The following is a 19,747-nucleotide window of genomic DNA, read 5'->3' as shown; positions in this document are numbered from 1 at the left end:
GGTAATTGATAATCCTGATAATAGTACAGAGGAAATAATAATAATAGTAATATAACATTTACTTTTTTGTTGTTGTCATAGCCCATATATTCCAGGAGAATTTCATTAGACAGGTTAGGTTGATATAAACAGATATTTGAAAGCATGGAAAATAAAACTATTTTTTTTCCTACGTTCCGTTCTTCTTGTCTTTATTAACAGTTAAGTTTCTGAAGTAATAATTAATGTATATCCCCTTTACCTTTTTTTCTGATAGAAGTATTATTCAGGCTTGTCACTAAAAGTCACAAGTAGATTTGTAAACATCTGGTTAGATATAGACCTGTTACTTGGTCATCACTATCAGTAAAACTTTATGTCCTGAACTGCCTGGTTCTCTAGGAAAAATCCTGGAAAGGTGTGGGGAGGGGGCATATCTTATCACTTTCCTGTTGCATGCCTTGCAATATAATTTTATTTGGATCATGTGGACATGGTAATCACACAATGGTGCAACATCAATTGTGTAAATGGGCCATTACAAATATAACACTGCTTTCAGTGGAGTCATTTACACACTTAGTAATAGAAAAAACAACCACAATCATCTTGCCCTAAGGAAATAAGGCACCACAGTCCAAATGGTGGCAATTAGTAGGTTGACTGTCAGAAGTAAAAGTCACAGTAGCACCTAGCTATCCTATGATTTATGATTTAAAAAAAAACCTAATCAGGGTCAAACCTAGTACCCCGAACATTCCACCTGTTTTAGTGATGAATACATGGGCATATCCATGCAGATTTCTTGTGATCATATGGAAATAATTTGCAACAGTCTTCTTCCAAACTGCCCCCCGCCAGGCTAGCCTCCAGGTCTAGGAATTCCTAGTAATCTCCCATAAAAGTATTACAAGTCCTGACCCTGCTTATCTTTTGTGAGATCAGTTAAGTTTGGCTAGGTACTACCACCTACTGTGGGTTAGGTTGGATGAATGAAGCTTAGGTCTTCAAATTTCAATAATACAGTCAGGCTATTCAATAATAATAGAAGTAACAGGCAGGCTAAGAATTAGTTCTACATAGCCAACTAATGTGTTGTTGTGTAACATAAAAGTCAGAAAATGAACTTATTGTCTAGGAAGGTACACGTTCATGGTAGGTTAAATCAATGTTAACTTCCCCTTTGCTTCATAAGCAACATATGGAGAAATGAAGAATGCCCACCCCTTTCAGGATGGACAGAGATGTAGAGTGCCTCTATTAATTTCATTTTCATTTTTTTTTTTTATTTCAGTGAGTATTTATGTTTCTGGCTAATTAGCCTGGTAGACTATATTTACTTTTAGCAAATACTAATACCTACGGTTATGTGGCAAAAGATCAAGCCATTTACTGAACCCATTTGGATACCTATCCATATATGTGATGCAAGGTAAATTATTTTATTTTTCCCCAATGTCTCTCTAGCACATATAAAATTAAATAGGAGCAACACTTTCACTTTGTCCCTATAGATGAACTATAGAGGATGAACTAAATCACTTAAAATGTGCCCTAGGAAGCAGTTAAAATATTCATTTCTCTGTTTACTTCCTTGTAAAGGAGTGTCCAAGAAAGATGAAACATTTCCTCTCAGATCACCAATAAACCTCTCTACTAAGACTGCACAGAGACTGACCTGTAGTTTGCTGAGCTCCTTGGAAACTGGATCATTAGCACCTCAGTAGCACCAGCTAAGACTGAGTAATTAGTCATTCATCTGGGTACTATGGAGTAACTGAACTCAACAGTTAGCCTTCAGATGGAGCAGAAATGATCCACTTCTGGTAACCAAGCTTTATTAGGCTTCATTATCATGCTTCACATAATTTATATAGTTAGAAATAACTATAATTTTATTCACAACGAAATTGCTACAGGCTATAGCACATACCCTGAATGGTCTAGTTTTAGCTACTTAATAACTGGCAAAATATAATTTACACATAAACTCACATTTTTTAACATTGGATGGTCTGAAAGTAGTGGATTATTTCAATTTCAATTGATCGTTTACTGTCAGTTTTTAACATCTTAAATTATGCTGCAGATGACATTTGATTAAGAATGTTTGGTAAATATAGTGTTCCTAACCATGTTCACTGATATACATATTAGGTGTATTTTTTAAATGTATAAATGATTCACTCACCAGGTCTATATTTATGAAACAGGAGTCTTCATAATAATAACTAGACTCACTACAAAATGATGACTAGGTTATTGAACATGAAACATTTTCATGCCTCACAAAGAAAAAAAAATGAACAAGGAAGAACTATAAGAACTATTATCTATAAGTTTTTCCATATGCATGGGGAGAAAATGGAAATTGCCCCACTTTAAACAAAGTTTTAGGGTATTCTTAAATGACTGATTGTCTATTTTCCTATTTCCAGAAAGAATATATCAACTTAAAAAGTGCATAGAGGCACAACTACCTGCTCTACCTGCACATATTTTTAAATTCAAATGTTGAATGTAATGTCCAAGACAATCTCTCATAATCTTGGTGCCCTAAATATATGTGAATTTCTGCTCCCAGAATTTCTAGCAATTTCTAGCTTAGATTTCCAGGTACTGACGTCCACACATTCCAGGTAGGGGAAGATTGAAGCAAGGGAGGGAAATTTATGGTCCTTCAAATTATAACTTGCAGCCTCCCAGGCCACCTTGTCCAAGGGTGAAAGATACTGGGAGATTGTTAGTGATCCATCTTAGTCTTCAGATTCAGATGCAGAAGCTGAAGAGCGAATTCAGTCTAAGCCTGAGCCTTGCACCACAGGAATTAATTGAGGGAAGCACACCTGAGAAGACACAGGTGCAGGCTGAATCAGTTGACTGAACATTTAAGCAAGGTCCTAAATCCAGCGAACTGTAAATTAAGAAGAGCAAAGGAAGTCAACTTGTTCACTTGGAAGAGAGAAGGAGGACTAAGCCAATTTCTCAAGCTGATAGAGCTCTTTATGGCAATCAAGTTTTGTATGTATGTAGGCTGTTGTTGGATTACCTTGAACCTTGGACTAGACATGGACTATTCTTAGACCTTCCTGAACTTAAGACTGTCTCTCTGGACTCTTTTGCAGCATGTTTTGTGTTACTTTTGTGAAAGAATTACAACTGCAATAAATATCTTGAGTTTATCAGAAGCTGGCTGTATAAGCATGTAACTGGTAGCCCAAAACAGAGATAACAGCATCAGCAGTATCTGGATGGATACAAGGTACCCATCCCAGCAGTGTATATTCATATTCCTGTGTTTTAAACTATGCAGAGTAAGATCTGCTCCAAGTTCCTTTGCCAGGAAAAGCTTGCTGTGAAGGGATTTCATAGAAGTAATTCTCTGGTGTTCTGTCTATGGATGTATACACTCTCAACCAGCATCCCACAAACTCCAAGTTCAGCTGGCACCAAGTTAAAAGTTATTTGCCCAAACATTTTAGCATGTTTGATAAATATTATTGCTAATAAATTATAAATACATTTACTAATATGATGCTTCTTCAGCAAAGGATCGTTACCTTGTTGTGGTGCTGGAGCTTGAGCACCTCAATGATGCCATGAGCTAAACCGTGAAGGGCCACCCAAGACAGGAAGGTCATGACAGAGAGGTCAGACTAAATGCGATCCCTGGGGAAGGTAATGGCAACCCACCCCAGTATTCTTGCCGTGAAAACTAAATGGATCAGTACAACCAGAGATATGTCGGTATACCATCGGAAGATGAGATCCCCAGGTCGGAAGATGGTCAAAATGCTACTGGGGAGGAACAGAGGATGAGCTCAACTAGCCCCAGACGTGATGACGCAGCTAGCTCAAAGCCGAAAGGACGGCTAGCGGCCAACGGTGCTGGTGGTGAACGGCGAATCCGATGTTCTAAGGATCAACACAGCATTGGAACCTGGAATGTAAGATCTATGAGCCAGGGCAAATTGGATGTGGTTATTGGTGAGATGTCAAGATTAAAGATAGACATCCTGGGCGTCAGTGAACTGAAATGGACTGGAATGGGCCACTTCACATCAAATGACCACCAGATCTACTACTGTGGACAAGAGGACCACAGAAGAAATGGAGTAGCCTTCATAATTAATAGTTAAGTGGCTAAAGCAGTGCTTGGATACAACCCCAAAAACGACAGAATGATCTCAATTCGAATTCAGGGCAAGCCATCTAACATCACAGTGATCCAAATATACGCCCCAACCACAAATGCTGAAGAAGCTGAAGTAGAGCAGTTCTATGAGGATCTGCAGCACCTACTGGACAACACGCCTAAAAGAGATGTTATTTTCATCACAGGAGACTGGAATGCTAAGGTGGGCAGTCAAATGACACCTCGAATTACAGGTAAGTATGGCCTGGGAGAACAAAATGAAGCAGGACATAGGCTGATAGAATTTTGCCAAGACAACTCACTCTGCATAACAAACACTCTCTTCCAACAACCTAAGAGACGGCTTTATACATGGACTTCACCAGATGGACAACACCGAAATCAGATTGATTACATCCTTTGCAGCCAAAGGTGGCGGACATCTGTACAGTCGGTAAAAACAAGGCCTGGAGCTGACTGTAGTTCAGATCACGAACTTCTTCTTGCACAATTTAGGATCAGACTAAAGAGATTACGGAAGACCCACAGATCAGCTAGATATGAGCTCACTAATATTCCTAAGGAATATGCAGTGGAGGTGAGGAATCGATTTAAGGGACTGGACTTAGTAGATAGGGTCCCAGAAGAATTATGGACAGAATTTGGCAGCATTGTTCAGGAGGCGGCAACAAAATACATCCCAAAGAAAGAGAAAACCAAGAAGGCAAAATGGCTGGCTGCTGAGACACTAGAAGTAGCCCAAGAAAGAAGGAAAGCAAAAGGCAACAGTGATAGGGGGAGATATGGCCAATTAAATGCAAAATTCCAGAGGTTAGCCAGAAGAGATAAGGAATTATTTTTAAACAAGCAATGCGTGGAAGTGGAAGAAGACAATAGAATAGGAAGGACAAGAGACCTCTTCCAGAAAATTAGAAACATTGGAGGTAAATTCCAGGCCAAAATGGGTATGATCAAAAACAAAGATGGCAAGGACCTAACAGAAGAAGAAGAGATCAAGAAAAGGTGGCAAGAATATACAGAAGACCTGTATAGGAAGGATAACAATATCGGGGCTAGCTTTGACGGTGTGGTCAGTGAGCTAGAGCCAGACATCCTAAAGAGTGAGGTTGAGTGGGCCTTAAGAAGCATTGCTAATAACAAGGCAGCAGGAGACGATGGCATCCCAGCTGAACTGTTCAAAATCTTGCGAGATGATGCTGTCAAGGTAATGCATGCTATATGCCAGCAAATTTGGAAAACACAAGAATGGCCATCAGATTGGAAAAAATCAACTTATATCCCCATACCAAAAAAGGGAAACACTAAAGAATGTTCAAACTATCGACTTCAGCAATTCATGGAGCGAGAATTGCCAGATGTACAAGCTGGGTTCAGAAAAGGCAGAGGAACTCGGGACCAAATTGCCAATATCCGCTGGATAATGGAAAAAGCCAGGGAGTTTCAGAAAAACATCTATTTCTGTTTTATTGACTATTCTAAAGCCTTTGACTGTGTGGACCATAACAAATTGTGGCAAGTTCTTAGCGGTATGGGGATACCAAGTCATCTTGTATGCCTCCTGAAGAATCTGTATAACGACCAAGTAGCAACAGTAAGAACAGACCACGGAACAACGGACTGGTTTAAGATTGGGAAAGGAGTACGGCAGGGCTGTATCCTCTCACCCTACCTATTCAACTTGTATGCAGAACACATCATGCGACAAGCTGGCCTTGAGGAATCCAAGGCTGGAGTTAAAATCTCTGGAAGAAACATTAACAATCTCAGATATGCAGATGATACCACTTTGATGGCTGAAAGTGAAGAGGAACTGAGGAGCCTTATGATGAAGGTGAAAGAAGAAAGTGCAAAAGCTGGCTTGCAGCTAAACCTCAAAAAAACCAAGATTATGGCAACCAGCTTGATTGATAACTGGCAAATAGAGGGAGAAAATGTAGAAGCAGTGAAAGACTTTGTATTCCTAGGTGCAAAGATTACTGCAGATGCTGACTGCAGTCAGGAAATCAGAAGACGCTTAATCCTTGGGAGAAGAGCAATGACCAATCTCGATAAAATAGTTAAGAGCAGAGACATCACACTGACAACAAAGGCCCGCATAGTTAAAGCAATGGTGTTCCCTGTAGTAACATATGGCTGTGAGAGCTGGACCATAAGGAAGGCTGAGCGAAGGAAGATCGATGCTTTTGAACTGTGGTGTTGGAGGAAAATTCTGAGAGTGCCTTGGACTGCAAGAAGATCAAACCAGTCCATCCTCCAGGAAATCAAGCCAGACTGCTCACTTGAGGGAATGATATTAAAGGCAAAACTGAAATACTTTGGCCACATAATGAGAAGGCAGGACACCCTGGAGAAGATGCTGATGCTAGGGAGAGTGGAAGGCAAAAGGAAGAGGGGCCGACCAAGGGCAAGATGGATGGATGATATTCTAGAGGTGACGGACTCGTCCCTGGGGGAGCTGGGGGTGTTGACGACCGACAGGAAGCTCTGGCGTGGGCTGGTCCATGAAGTCACGAAGAGTCGGAAGCGACTAAACGAATAAACAACAACAATATGATGCTTGATAACGGTCCTGAACTGCAACATACCAGTATTGCAGAATTATTACATTCTAAAAAAAAGCAATTTTAATCTAGAACATTGTGTGAATTGTTTATCTATCTTTTTTCAAAGCAAATTCATTTAATACCAATTTATGCCACTTTCCTAGGCTCACAATAATGCATGCCATACAAATGCACTCTCATTTCCTTTTCTTCAGATCTACCATTCTAAATGTATGTAATAATAAGATCTGTGAAGAGCAACTCCTAAAAGAAAGCTGCTCAGATCAAAATAGAGATGACTCTTGTTTCAAATCCTTCTTATTTTGGAAAGTCCTCTTATCTCCTTTCAAGCCACCTTGCCCAACCTAGACAACCTTTTCTATGGGTGAGTGGATTTCCTCTAAGAATTCCTAGCAATGGCCATGCTAGATGGGGAATTCTGGACATGGAAGTCCTCTCATCTAGAGGGTGTCCAAATTAGAGAAGTCTGCCTTGGAAAAACAGATGTGGTTGACTCTGCTGCTATAGGAAGTAACTTAGCAGTTTTTTTACAAAGTAATGGATCAACATTACATTCTTTGATTAAACTAGCTGTGGAGTATGAAGGTGCGACTTGACATTCAACTCTTGAACACCAAAAAGAGTGGCTAACATATTTTATCATTTGCTATGTATGCTCTTACCTGTTACCTGTTGTTATGAATTTGCTTTTTAATTTGTTATATTAATGTCATGGAATGCGGGTGGGTATTTATATTCTTAGATACTTTAGTCAACTAGAGTAAACTCTAGTCAGCTTTTACTCAGTGTACAAATATTCTATAATAAATACAATAACAGGAGGTATGGGGGACTTGAAAAGACTTCAACCAATAGTGGATTAATGCTTTTTCCTGATCATTCCCAACTTCATCCACTTATGCACACACTCACATTTACTAATGTTCAAGAGTTGAATGTCAAGTTGCACCTTCATACTCCACAGCTAGTTTAATCAAAGAATGTAATATTGATCCATTACTTTGTAAAATCCTGCTAAGTTACTTCCTATAGCAGCAGAGACACAGAACTGTATCAGATTCTACTCTGCCAATGCTTGTTCTTTAATGCTAATTTCTCTGAGCTCACTAGAGAAATTGCTATTGATTCCGTTCATTAGGCAACAATTGACCCTGCTCCACTGGAGCATCATGAAGACAAAATTCTCTAAATGCACCCATAGATCATCCTTTGAATGTAAAGGTGCAATAGTCATGCTACAGGATATGGTTTATTTAATACAAAATTAAAATTTTATAGGCTACATTACCTAAAGTAAATTGCTTAATATATTTAGATGAACAACTGCTTTTAAAAAGTTGTTCTTTTGCTACAAATTCCACTGGAAGGAGTGTCCTTGGAAATAATTTCTAAGAGGTAAAGAGCAACAAGAGTCACACACAGTTACTGAAGGTCAGGCAGCATACAAGTTTAATAAATTATTAATATTATTAAATCAAGACTATGACGTATGTTTCTATGTTTTGTTGAGGCATATATTTAAATGTACAATAGCTATTATTGCTATTAGGAATTCCTCTAATATTCCACTGTTGAGATTGTGACTATCTCACCAAAGTACAAAAGTTTCATTTTCTGTAGTTCTTTGATAAATGGTTTATGCAGAAAAAGAATTTGATTTCAAAGAAGGAAAGAAGAGAAGTTTTATGTAATGCTAGGGGGAAAGTAAGAAGTTACTGCATTTATTTAAGTGTAAGTGTGTGAAAGTGATTTTTTCATTGTACAATCATCTCTGCTGTAGTTCACAATTTCCCTGACTTCCCACCTTCATTAACTCCAAACATCATAAGGGAACTCCTCCCAATAGGGTTTTTTTTCCCTAGGGTGGAAAGTGGCTAGGGCCACCAAGATCTGGGAATTTAGTATCTTTAGTTCTGTGGCACTGCCCCAGACAGGCCCTGTGCACAATCAGGGGGTCCTTCTGGAGTCACAACTCCTGCTTGATGAGCAGGTGGCAGTTGTGGCTAGGAAGGCTTTTGCGGAACTTTGGGTTGTGTACCAGTTGTGCCCATTTTTTATTTTATTTATTTATTTTTCAAATTTTATCACTGCCCATCTCCCTCCCAAGGAGGGACTCTGGGTGGTTTCCTGGACCAGAAGGCCCTACGCTCAGTCACTCACACTCTAGTAACCTCCTGTATGGATTCCTGTAGCACACTCAACACAGGCCTGCCCTTGAAGAGCAACTGGAACTTTCTGCTGATACCAAATGGGGTGGCATGGGCAGTTATGTGTGCACATATATCAGCACACATTACATCTCTGCTCTGCAAGCTACATTGGTTATCAGTTTGCTTTCAGGTTCAATTCAAGGTGCTGATAATAACCTACAAAGCTCTACATGGCATGGGACCAGGTTGTTTGACAGTCTGTCTCTCCCCAGTCATATCTATCCATCTAATCATGTCCAGCAGGGAGGGCATGTAGCAGGTCCTATCCATGTAGGAATGTTATCTTACAGAACCCAGGAGAAGAGCCTTTCTGCCCTATGGAATATAATTTCACCTGCGGTCAGGTTGGCCCCAACCCAGTAATGTGGATATGGAGCCTGCAAAGTGGCTATATTGCTAGAGAAATTGAGTGTGCTCCCATAGATTATACAGTTTAGTTTAGAAAGAATTTTGCGCTCATTTTCCCTCAGGCCCAAAGACAGGATTTTGCCAGATGTTCTTCATACAGCTTGAGGTGGTGAAGTATTTACAGCTGTGTCCATGGGGCTGCTGGTAGTGGTGGTGGACAAAATTGGCAAGATGTTGGATAAAGCATTGTGATGATGTTGCACATACTGTGCATTCAGAAGAGGCAGGCTTTACATTGCTGGGCTCCATCTATCATCTTGCTGATTTTGAGTCCTCAGCCCCCACCTATTCCAGAACATTGCTGGTTATTTACTATTTCTCAATACAGATCCAAAGCTGATACTTGTTACCTGTGTGAGTGCGCACGTGTGTGTGTGTATCAAATGATATTTAAAATTCTGACACATGGATATCATTCACATATCAACCATGGCTTATGGTTCAGTATGTTCCTGAATCCAGTGATTGCTTATTTAGCAAACTATGGCTAAAATAAGCAGTGGCTTAACAGAACGTCCGAACATATTAGGCATGTTTGCCACCTTGAGTTATTTATAAAAAATAATAAAGGAGGGATAGAAAATAATAAATAAATAAATAAATGCAGAAGCATGCAGAAAGGGCATGCTATGGATCCCATCTGTTAAAGAGTTTAATCTGGCGGGATCGCGGATGCGTGCCTTCTCTGCAATAGCATCTGCCCTTTGGAACATTCTCCCACAGGAGTTGAGGCAGGTCTCCTCGTTCCTGGACTTCCGAAAAAAATTAAAAACCTGGCTCTGTCAACATGCGTGGGGTGGGAAAGAGAATAGTTCCTCTTGGGGATGGTTAGCTCCATAGAATTGCCCTGTTTTGCTTGTGGACAGAGAGACTATCTTAGCCATCTGGATTTAATTATATTTTAACATATTTATATTTTTCTGTTATTTATATTATTGCATATTATTTATATTATATTGTGTTTTTATTGTGAACCACTCAGAGTCCCTCCTTGTGGGGGAGATGGGTGGTGATAAATTTGATAAATAAATAAATAAATATCAGTAACCAAAAGCATGGGCTCAGTCTTGGGCAGGTTATATAATTTCAGTGCATCTTATTCTATAACAAATCAGAATATGGAGGTTGACAGGATTGCAGCTGAGCACCCTTTCCTTCATTGATGATCCAGGATTTGGTATACTGACGAGCTCAAGGAGATAAAACAACATAGGGGATTTCTAGAATGGTGAACAGTATCTGACCAAATGTAGATAGAATATTAGACTTCCACCTATACCATGGCAGTAGGAGTAGGAGTAGCTAAATGGCAATATTTTTTTGGCTCTCATTACATCCACAGTTTGCCCTTCTAGAGTGAGAGAGACCAGGGTGGGAAAGGATGAACCAGAAGGACATTTGATGGGATGCTATGTAGAATTTACAATTCAGCTTGAACCACCCTCTCTTGGATTATTACTACTTGATCCACATGGGGCTGCCTTGAAGATCACTCAGAAGCTACAGCTAGTCCAGAATGAAGGGCTTGATTAGTTAAGGGAGCCTCTTGGTTCACCAAGTTAACACCATTACCATGAGATGATCACAGGTTTCGAGGTGGCTTCTGGGGACAGTTCAAGGTGCTTGTTGTCAGCCTTAAAGCCCTATATGATTCAGGACCTGGATATCTTTGGGGCAGCCTTCTCCCAGCACTCCCAATAAGGTTAAGTAGGAAGGGTGTCCCTTGAGTCCCATCTTTCAAGCAGTGTTATCAGACACCATAAGGGTGATTTTTTTCCCCTTGTTGGCCATCTTTGGAACCCCCTGCATCCCAAGTGAGAGCTGCCAAGATCTGGCTGTTCGTAATGGCATGTGGGAATGACCTTGGGAGACTGGAGGAAGAGCTGCAGGCTAGGCAATGGCCAGATAATAGACAGCTGAGCCCACAAAAGTAATGGTACAATGGCAAATGTCTCAGAAGAGACCCTACCTAGTTTCTTGGACTGTAAAGGCAAGGGGGGAGAGATATACTTTCAGACTTGCAAGATTCTGTTAATGTAACCTTACAATAAAGATAGAGCTAATACTCCTGAGTATGCTTCTTATCTGGACTACCACGCAAGCCTGACACTGTTTCAGAAAGGAATTGATAGAATTGTTGGTTCCCACCATACAGTAAGTGATTGTTTTTAACTAAGAGTGAAATTCTTCTTAGTGCAGTTACTATTATGACTTGTTTTTTATATTATCATCATTTACTCTTTTATCTATCATGTTTACTCTATTGGAGCATATGATATTGGTGTAAATTAAATACGTAACCATAGCATAGAGATAAAAAAACCCCTCTAAATTGTATTTATTCTTTGTAACATATGTGCCTTCCCCAGCAATATCTCAGCAATTCGAAAATGGAAATCTATATTTATTAGTAGCCTACATCATTACAGCATTTGGATAATTATATGAGATTTTTGGCACACCAATAGTGACTTTTCCCTATGGGTATAAACAATCCATCAAATCTGATATTTTCCTCTTTCATATAATTTACAGTTTCAGAACAAGCCATAACGTTATACATTATACCATTATTTCAAAAAGTTAATATCCTGACTTTTTATGCAGGTATCTATTGTCCTAACAATCAGGAAACACACTGAGACAAGGAACTGGTCTCTAATATTTATTGCTAGTACTTAACAGGAATCCTAACAAACTGAAGAAGCGTGGGGAAAACCCAGACTTATAACCCCCAAGGGTTAAGGCGGTCCCAATCTGTGTCTCTTTGAATGGCTGAACAATTCATCAGTGCTACGCATGCGCTTGACAGTCTGGATGGGAGCCCCCTGCTCGCCATCCTTACTCATGACATCTATTGTTTCCTCATATGAAACAATAGATGACTTCCTTGGCCAGCAATTCACAGCAGGAGCAAAGTGGCTATGTGCACAGCCAGCATAATTTGGATTATTAACATTTGTTATTTAATATTTTTTAAAGAAATTCTATGGAATCTGAGCTAAGTAGGAAAAAAGATAACTCCTACTACTACAGGGCAGCAATTTTATGACCATGTAAAAAGGATAATGAGAGAGGTGATAAGATGAAGGTAAATGACAGGGGAAAAAATGGTCCTTTGCTTTATGGTGGTTGCAAATTTCCCAAGTAAATCTTTGGCTTATTCTTAAATTGATGAACTAAAGCTGAAGGTCATCCTGGGAATTGTTTCTTGTGAAAAGGTTCTATATCAAAGTTGAGCCTGCAGTCTATATTTATATATATAAGCTGGCATCTACTTACAGCGATAATGATTTTCAGACTAAGGCTTTCTATTGAGTAATCTGCACACTCTTTCTGGAAATAAAACAGAAACAAAACCAGCCTATCAGTAATTTTTGTACAATACCTATCACACCTGGGGGCTGGATGGTAGCGCTATATAAATTATCTGAGACCTTTAACTGTATCAAGCACAGTTGCCTCTTTTGCCTCAGTTGCTGTCTGTTGTGTATATAAAGGCTATCCAAATGGGAAAAATCTGGGAAGTAAATATGCATGCACCTTCCTACACACAAACACATAAACCTGTATTCAAAGCCCCATTTGGGGGAAAAAACCTGCTGAAGTGTATTCCCTCATCCAATCTGCTGATAAAATATTTTAGTGCTGTGCAGTTCACATGCCTTTATAGTAGAAGTGCTAGGACTTTAAGCACTAATTTAACACTACTCTGTGGCTAATTAAGTGTGAATGCTACATCATCAATTTTGCAGTAGATCTAATGAAAAACCAAGGTTAAATGGTTACCCAGAGTGGTGTAAAAGGTCATATTGCTACAACCACCTTCTTGTTTTATTCACCCTTTATCTATACATTCTTTGAAAGGCTCTTTTTAATAACAGCCATACCACTAACAGTCTCCACAGTATTCTCTTCAAAACTTTGTGACTTAAAATGTGTGTGAAATCAGCATGGGCTTCAGCCTTCAGAATTTTCAACAATTTCCATGTTGACAAGGGAATTCTGACAGATGAAAGCCATATATTCAAAGGGCACCCAGGTTGGGCACGGATGGTTGCCACAACAGAGAAGTATGAGCTTTTGAAGGTTAAGGGCACCTCTGAGATTCAGAATCTCTACTGGAGAAGAAGATGGGGTAAAGAAGATCTATTGCCTTATAACAGGGGTGGGGAACCATGGGCCTATAGTCCATAAAGTAAGTTTGAGTAACTGAGTACAACATCTTACTACACCTGGCTTGTTTTTAGCACTGCTACTATCACAATTCATTTTAACCTATCAGCTCATCCTAGAATTCTCTGCTTTCAAGTTTCCCTCTTTTAGAATAAAGCTAGATGATGCAGGATGGCAGGGGAACAAAAAGGTTATAACAAATTCTTCACTGTTTTCTGAACAGTCCTCCAAACCATTTAAGCATTAAAATAAGCTAAGGAACATACCCTGTAGGGAGCTAACTGTATTACTGGTTTGAATTTATTTCAAAATTTTTTAAAAAAAATCTCAGGCAAATGAGTATTTGACAAACATAATATATAATCTCTGCTCCCAGCCCTAAACCCAATCTATTAAAGCAGAGACCATTAGTTTCAGCTAGGTAGTATTACATTTCCGTGTTAGAGTAGATTTCAGAGATTGGATGGTGAATGAATAATTAGCTATTGCTTTTAATGGCTTCAGGTTAATGCCAGGTAATGTTTTGAAAGAGCCCCAAATATTCCACTTACTTACTTATGAAGAGTTGGTTCTTTGCCCAAGCAATTCCAATAAGTACTTAGGCATTTATAAAATTTCCACAGTGGTTCCAATGAAGGAAAAAAAAAAAGGAGAACAGCAAAAGAAGCCAATGTAGATTTCAAACAAACAAACAAAAAGGTCACAGAAACTGGAAAAAGGGTCAGGTATCAAAGAAAGAATACAGATAGCCCAGAATTGTAGAGGTGGTGTCAGGAAGATAAAACTGCAGAATATGTTGAGGTTAGTGAAGGATACTAAGAATAACAAAAATGGCTTCTTTAAAAGAGAGTGTGGTATACTGTTAAGGGATTGAACCAGAACTAGGGAGATCCAGATTCATCACCACCTTCAGCCATGGAAGTGCAGTGGGTGATTGGGCCAGGCACTTCCTTTCAATGTAATCTGTTTCAGAGTTTTGATGTGGGGAAAAACGTTTAAGAAAGGATACCTATGTACGCTGGTTTAAACTCTTGGAGGAAAGATGGGCTATAAATCTATCAAATGAAAGATTAAAAAAAAAGAGTAAGTATGCCAGCTGCTCAGTAAAAAAGGCAAAATGCTAGTGGATAACAAAGAAATTACAGAGCTTCACTATTCTTATTTTGGTTTAATCATCCCTAATCTAAAAATATCAGGAAACTATTAAGGGCAGGATGAAGGGTCAGTATTGAAGGTGGGGGGATACCTTTTTACTGAGTTTAAATCTCCAGGAGTGCAGAGTATATATGGAGCTAACTGATGGTCTGAGTGAACTCCTATGCATTATCCTTGAGAAATTCTGGAAAACTGGTAAAGTTCCAAATGACTGGAAGATAGCAGATGTTGCTCCTATCTTCAAAAAAAGGGGGAAAAAATCACTCAAATTACAGACCAGTAAATCGGACATTGATACCTGGGATGATGCTAGAGCAGATAATAAAAGCACTTTGAAAACAATGTGGCAATCACATTGACAACATGCATTTGTCAAAAACAATTCTTTCCAGACTAATTTTATCTCATTTTGAATTAGATAACTTTCTTAATAGACTATGGAAATGCTGTAGACAATATATCTTGACTAGCAAAGTATTTGACAAAGTATCCCATGGCATATTGATTAGCAAGCTAGTTAAATGTCACTGGATATAAGTGAGTATATAACTGGCTTGAAAATTATTTCCAAGAATGCTTGACAAAATGGAAAGAAATATCAAGTCCTCTACTTTTCAACATTTTATTAATTATTTGGATAAAGAGGTGAAAGGAATGACATCAAATTTGCAGATGATACAAAATTATGGGGTGAACTAATAACCTAGAAGACAGAAATAAAATTAAAAATGATACTAGAAAATTGGAAAAATAAAACAAGCTAGAAAGAACAATACAATTCAACAGAGAAAAGAATATGACCCAAAATGTAATGTATCAATATAGCATATGGATAGATAATTTATATTTATTTCTGTCAGTTACCAGATAAAACAGAACATATATAAACTAAATACAACAAAGGGAGAAGGAAAAAGAGCATATAGTTTCTGCCCATTCAAATAGATCTGTCAGGGTGGGCATGCTCTGGCACTTCTCGATGAAAGAATATTGCCTGGTGGGGCCTCAGCGGCATGCCTTCTCTGTCATGGTGTCTGCCTAATGAAATAGCCTCCCCTCAGAGATCTAGACAGCTCTCTGTTGGTCTTCAGGAAAGTGGTGAAGACCTAGCTTTCCCCACAACCATGGGGCCAGGATATCAATTGAGCTGGCATGGGGTAGTGGGTGGACAAATGCAAGTTTTACTGGGGCTTTAACATTGTTTAATTATTTTAAATTGTCTTTTTTAGTGTATTGGGTTTTTCTTTTGTTTGCTGCCCAGAATTCCTTCTGGTAGATGGGACGCTATATATGTTTGTTTAATAAAGAAAGAAAGAAAAATAGCAGAGAGGTGGTGTAATGGTTTGTGGGAATGACCTTGGGAGACTGGGCCCAGAGATGCTGCCTAGGGAATGGTCAGATAGGAGAGAGCATAGCCTGCAGCTGGATAGTGGGTGGGGCAAGAGGCTCAGAAGCCCCTCCCTAATTTCTCTTTGTGTAAAGGAGACAGGGGGAGAATTGTACTTTCAGACTTAGCTCATCTGGTTGTGTTTCCTGTCTGGTCCGGGACAGGTGGAAACAACCCTCCAATGGAGGACTGCATTCCTGTATCCTAGTTTCCTCTTGGAATTTAGGCTTTATGACTTGGACTGGCCTGTGGAACTTTCTGGCATTTGAATCTTGGCCTGGCATGGACCACTCTTGTTCCTCTGCTGCTGCTTCACCAAGTTTTCCCCAACTTGTACACTATTGGTTGGCCATCTTCTAGCTCTGCCTATTGCCTCTTTTGACTACAACTTGGGATGGACTCTGTGAATCTCTGGCTCTTGACTTAAACTACAACGTCTCTGTCAGCACTGCACGCTGGCTACGAGGCAAAATTTCACCTTCCCTATATTTCTCCACGACATTGTACTGTATGTGACTGCTCAGCTGGGCATTATACCTGCCTTGTTAGTTGTTTGAAGTACAAACTCACCATTAAACCAGTTGCAATTTGCTATGGTGTGTTTGGTCAGTTTAGAAAAGGACAATCTAGACTATCCAATATACTTTAGTGAATTTCTAACATGGGATTCTACAACAGATTGGAGGCAGTACTGAAGCACGGGTCACCTACTGTCCAATTGCTTTTTGTATATATAATGCCTTCTTGGCCTTTATTAGGGCTGTGCTGTAATATGAATTTGATGAGAAACGAGAACTTGGAGCGTGCATCACACCTGTCAGCATCATCTTGATCAAGTGGTATCTTTAGATACAGTTTCTGTAAAGATTTGCCAACAAGTGTGACATGAGTGCCCCTGGAAGTTTTCTCCTTCAAATACAAGTATCTGCAGATTCTGCCGATGTCTTCCAAATGTATTTATAAATTCTCTCTCTCTCCCTCTCTCTCCATCTCTCTCTCTCTCTCTCTCTCACACACACACACACGAGTGTAGAAACATGCCTTGGAGAAAATAGTCTTCCGATGTTTTTTTAAAGGATCTCATTTGGAAGACTTCTCACTGGGTTGTACCAACTCATTCCCTATTGCAGAAGTAATAACCACAGTATAACAGCTTTTGCTCAGCTGTGAAGGCACTTGTGTATTTAACAAGAGACATGCAGTATTTCAGAACCTCATAAAATAAAACAGGTAATGTAATACAGAAATACTGCTGCTGAGCAAGAATAATTCCATTTAATTCCAGCAACTAATTTTTCTTTCATCCTCATCCATACTGCTCACAAAGATGTTTAATTTTATTTCCATATGCTTTCAGAGCCCTTCTTAATGTGGATCACTATCAGCAGCAGGCAGTTGTTTTTTTAAGGATATATTGTAATAATCGAGGAAATGGGCTAAGCTATATATAGCAAAGTACAGCTAACTAGAAAGAGAAGGAAAGGTAGAAAACAGGCTAAGAACCTAAACTTTCTCTGGAGACCCTGGATCTTCAACTTCAATCAAACCTTAACAAAGTTTACATTTCAAACCACATCTTGCAGGACAAGTGATAGGATTACACAGCTAAATCCATAAGCATTGATTTTGTCTCAGTCACAGATGCACTGTGTGCAGTATTGGAAAATCCTCTAAGAAGATAAGGTTATGACATACAGTAAATAGCATGCAGCTATCATTTAGATAAACCTGTCCATATCTGCACTTCACATCATCTGAAAAATAAAAATGCATCTGGAAGTGTATGGAGAGATTTCTTCAAATCAATGACCTTTCCTCCTTAAAGCTGCTACAGGACATTTGCTGTCTTAGTCATGGCATTACAGTCAGAAGCCCTGACTTTTTTTGGTTAGGACTGCTTACCTTCTGGAACCATTTCATGTACAAGTACATTTTCAGACTGAGAGAAAGAGAGAGAACTTTTTTTTTTGCAGGTGTGTGTGTGTGTGTGATTGATTCCTGGCAGACATTTGGTAAATCTAGTATTACATTATCAGTAGAAGCATGGCACACACATACTGTTTTTTTTTTTTTCCTGAATTCACTCAGTCAGGCTTCAAGCAGCTCTAAGCTTCCTTTCTGGAAAGGATTTATTTCTTGAATGATATAAAGTAAAAGTAACTCAACAGCAAATAATCACCCTAAAGTGACCATAATCTTTCTATGGAATGTAAGAGTGTTAAGATAGATAGCTGGACAGCAAGCTAGGAAACAAAATACAGTTACTGTACTGAGATTCACACAAATATTATACAAACTGGATGGAATCATTTTAAACTGCCAAGAGATACATGTATAGGGGTATTTGTGTGTGTTCGATTTATTTATTTATAATTTACGATTTCTCTATGCTTTGCTTCTCATAAAAAAAACCAAAATAAATGTACAAAAGTATAATTAAAGCAAATAATCAGCTTGAATACAATCAGTCAAGTCTACTTATGGAATTTTAAAAATCCATACTCATCTTTGAAAGAACGAAGTATTGGGAGCATATAAAAGGGAAAAAGATACAAACAGAAAAGGCCACATTTTTCAGAAGGCTTACCTGTTTGTAGAACCTCCCATGAAGATCTTGACTGCAGAGATTACAATTCTGAATCTACTGAATCCATATTAAACAATAGTCATATTTAAATGCCAGAGAGGAATCTTGCAGTGTGGTTTAATATGCTAGTTTTCAGAGAAAAAAATCCACCTGCCTACAATTTATCACTTCATTTGTTGGTTTTGTGTGCAAGGTGTTATAACATGGAACAAAGGTAGGCCTAAATCAGACAAGCAAGTGAGCTGAATTATGCAGACCAAAACCAAAACTCTTAGTTCTAGACCTTGATTGTAAACACAAATCACAGTTCACTAAACCTGTCTTAAAAGTCTAACCCATTCCAGCTCCTAAATACATAGAATCCTGCCAAGGAGCTAGCAACTTTCTCTCAGTCTTTTGAACAAATGCTCAGTTAACCCCAGAGAAGTTGCAGAATAGAGGGATGCCCCTTAATTTTTCTATTCTCTAGCATAATGGTGGTTCATAAATGTAGCCAGTCTAAGCATTCAGTATTTGTCAAAATGAGTCATGTATGATGTTATGATTGTCCAGAACAGAGGGCATATATAAGCTTCTGATAATGCATAATGCTGGTTCATGGGAAAATATGCTTATATACATAAAGGACTTTTCTTCTGCAAACTTCCAGGACGAACATATGGATGTCTGCAGAAGATGCTACCATTACAAGTTCCTTGGACAAATGGGAATTGGGATAATGAAATACTATGGAAACACCTTTTTTCTTCAAGCTACTAATGTACAAAAAGCCATAGATTCTCAATTTCATTTTATTTCATTTTTAAAATTTAATTTATAAATGATTAAGTAGGTGAATTCCAATTTTTACATTCTTCATAGTCAGAATAGAACTGGACATGAGTCATGGTTTCAGCTTTAGATGCAGTTCTCTTAATTCCTAGGCATTCCCAATGACTCAATAAACCACTATTGCATTTAATATTTAAACTCTTAGGAACTACAGTAAAATATTCAATAGTCTCATGCATGCTTGCAAGTTACTATCTTAACAATCACCCAAACACCTGGATGAACCAAACACTGTTTATTAAGGACTCTGCATACACAATTTTTTTTTCCAAGTCCTTGTTGCTGCTATCTTTT

General features: G+C 38.7%; 1 protein-coding gene across 1 annotated transcript in view; it reads left to right on the top strand.

The window, feature by feature from the left end:
- The window catches only part of PDLIM5 (PDZ and LIM domain 5), a 705,552-nt gene that overhangs the window by 598,988 nt on the left and 86,817 nt on the right, over positions 1-19,747 (top strand). The gene's annotated exons all lie outside the window — the stretch shown is intronic.

The sequence above is a fragment of the Candoia aspera genome, chromosome 8 (assembly GCF_035149785.1).
Source record: "Candoia aspera isolate rCanAsp1 chromosome 8, rCanAsp1.hap2, whole genome shotgun sequence".
NCBI lineage: Eukaryota > Metazoa > Chordata > Lepidosauria > Squamata > Boidae > Candoia > Candoia aspera.
Note: the sequence above shows the minus strand (reverse complement) of the source record. Positions and strands in the feature narration are given on the sequence as shown.